This window comes from Myotis daubentonii, chromosome 10 (assembly GCF_963259705.1).
Source record: "Myotis daubentonii chromosome 10, mMyoDau2.1, whole genome shotgun sequence".
Classification (NCBI taxonomy): domain Eukaryota; kingdom Metazoa; phylum Chordata; class Mammalia; order Chiroptera; family Vespertilionidae; genus Myotis; species Myotis daubentonii.
This window is the reverse complement of record NC_081849.1, coordinates 60874783-60877635: the sequence shown is the minus strand read 5'-3', so window position 1 is coordinate 60877635 and position 2853 is coordinate 60874783. Positions and strand designations below refer to the sequence as shown.

Here is a 2853-nt window from a genome sequence, read left to right as displayed (position 1 = left end):
CGAATTCATGCACTAGGTCTCTAGGACCTCAATAAGATGATTGACTAATAAGATGATTCTTTTTCACAGTGACAGGATGACAACCTCATCTAGCTGAAGAAAATAGAAATCTTTGGGCATGTAGCTGAAGAGTCCAGAAGAGTGAAGACTTTAGAGTGAAGACATTTGGAAGACCGAATGTCAAATGTTCATTGAAATCTTGGTCTCTCTGGCTGTCTCTTTCTTCTACACTGTCTCTAACTTTCTCTTTTCTCATTGTTTTTCCACTTTCCCCCACTTCCAATCTCCTCTCTCTCTATGTCCCAAATTTTCTTTTTCCTGTATTGGCTTTATTCTCTGAAAATTTCTTTTCTCTGGTAAATTAGATGGCATCATATGGTGCCCAGGGATATATTCTGCTTTATAGCCTATATTTCCAGAGAGAAAGGATTAAGCACAAATCTTGGGAATGACCCTGATGGGCTAAGGTTGGGTATCTTTCCAATCCCCAAACACAGAGATTAGTTCCCTCTTCTTCATATAAGAGAGAGGTTGTTTTACTTGAAGAAGGGGGGGGAGGGGCCGCGCGCGGGTAGCTATGCATATGAATCTATAGTTTCCACAATCTAATTTCTGGGGTCTGTTTAGATTGGTGGGATTAATCAACGCTTGGCTTTATTTCTTTTTTAAAAAAATACGTTTTTATTGATTTTGGAGAGAGAGGAAGGAAGAGGGATAGAGAGATAGAAACATCAATGAGAGAGAAACATTGACCAGCTACCTCCTGCATACCCTTACTGGGGATCAAGCCCACAACCCGGGCATGTGCCCTGACCAGAATCAAACTGTAACCTCTTGGTTCATGGGTTGCTGTGCAACCACTGAGCAACACCAGCTGGGTTAATTTTCTTTCTTTTTTTTTCTGCAAAAATCTTTATTGTTTTATTTAGTCCAATGCATGGGAGAGGTCTTCAGGATGGTTAAAAGAATGACTAGTAGTTTCGGGATGAGGCTCAGGTAAAAGCCAGAGACACCAAAGGAATGCAGAGAGGCCTCTGAAAGGCCTCTGGGCTCCAAAGGCTCCTAGTCGTGCTTGAGGGTGAGCCTTTCGAAGAGATACTTGCCCAGCCCAGCCTGGGGGCTGGCCAGCCTGCAGATGTTAGTCAGGTGGTCGCCCATCTTCTTGATCAGTTTCACCTCCTCATCCAGGAAGTGGTTCCCCAGGAAGTCACAGAGATGAGGGTCTGTGCAGGTAGAACCCAGGGCCTGCAGCTCCAAAAGGGCCTGGTTCAGGTTCCTCTCCCAGGACAGGGCGGCTTCCAGGCGTCCTGAGTTTTGCCCACTCGTCCTGGGGAGGCTCCAGCAAATCCTGGAAGAGAATGTGGCCACCGTGCTTGTTTTGCAACTTTAAGAGATGCTCAGCTGCTGGGGTCCAACCCCAGCAGGTCCAGGGGTCCCCAAAGGTGTGGACGGAGTCGGCGAAGAAGGAATGACATGGAGATAGCATTCAGTTGATCAGCAGCCTAGCCAGGATCTCCAGCCAGGATCTCCAGCCAAGTTCTGGTCTGGATCTCCAGAGAGGTTCTGCTTAGGATCTTCAGCCAGGTTCAGTATCCATGTTCTCTTGCTAGGTTCTCCAGGTTCTCCAGCCAGGTTCTGTAGCCATGTTCCCTTGCTAGGTTCTCCAGCCAGGTTCTGTCCAGGTTCTCCAGCCAGGTTCAGTCACCAGGTTCTAGTCAGGTTCTCTTGCCAATTTCTGTAGTCAGTTTCAGTCCAGGATCTTTTGCCATGTTCTCTCGCTAGGTTCTGTCTCTAGGTTCTGTGGCCAGTTTCTGTCCAGGATCTTTTGCCATGTTCTCTCCAGCGAAGTTCTTCTGTCTCTAGAGAACGTTCTGTGTAGGTTCTGTACCTAGGTTCTGTCTCTCTTTGTTCTGTCTTCTAAGTTCTGTGTCTAGTTGTCTTGTTACATCTGTATTTATACCAGTTGATTCCAATCCTATCAATCTCTATTCCAAAGGTTAGGGCGTTTCTTATCTCCATTCCAGGGAGTAAAGATTATGTAGCTTAAGCATGATTGTTTGCAGTTAAAGTGATTAACTACCCGCCTGGCACTTAGTTAAGGAGTTTTATCCCCTCCCTAACTTCAGGGAAAAATCCTTACCTGGGGAAACAACCTTTCTCGGAGAGGTAACCTTGGTTAAAACACATAGCGCCAAGAAGGTGAGCAAACATATTAAGAACAGTATGCCATATATGCCAGGTCCCTTGAAACAGTAAGGATGGACCCGCTCCCGGCACTCAGCGCCCTCGTGCTTCTTCCCCGCCAACTTGCGGAAGAAGTGGCCCACGCTCTCGAGAGCCACATCTTCCCGGGTCGAAATAGTAGCCCAGAGAGAGGTAGGTGTAGGGGACCCACAGATGCAGGTTGGCCAGGCGGTTGACCGTAGCCTCCACCTTGGTGGAATAATTCTGACGAATTTGGGAGTTCATGGTTGTTCAGCAATAAGGAGTTAAGGTAGAAAAAAAACAGTGTGTTGGCTAGTCCCAGAGGTGGTTCTGAAGGTGGTGACTGGATGAGATGCAGGAGGGTGGTCAGAGGCTGGGAGAAGAGGGGTCCCTGGGTCTGTTTCATTCAAACACTGTTGAAGCAAGCAAGAGACAGACCCGGGACCGCCGAGGGCACTGCCTGGTTTTATTTCTTTACAACAGAGAGCAAAATTTTTATTTCACATTGATGTGGTATGCCTTCAACACTTCTGCAGCAAAAGTGGAAGAGGAATAAGGAGAGGAGGGGAAAGGAACACTGAAATTTTATTATCTCTTCTATGAACACAACTGCTAAAACACTGCTCTTCAAATTATGAAAGAATAATT

At 46.6% G+C, this 2853-nt stretch overlaps 1 pseudogene; it reads right to left on the bottom strand.

Moving 5' to 3' along the window:
• Positions 1 to 917: 917 nt before the first annotated feature.
• Positions 918 to 2560, bottom strand: LOC132211506 (ferritin light chain-like; annotated as a pseudogene).
• Between the last annotated feature and the right edge of the window lie 293 nt (positions 2561 to 2853).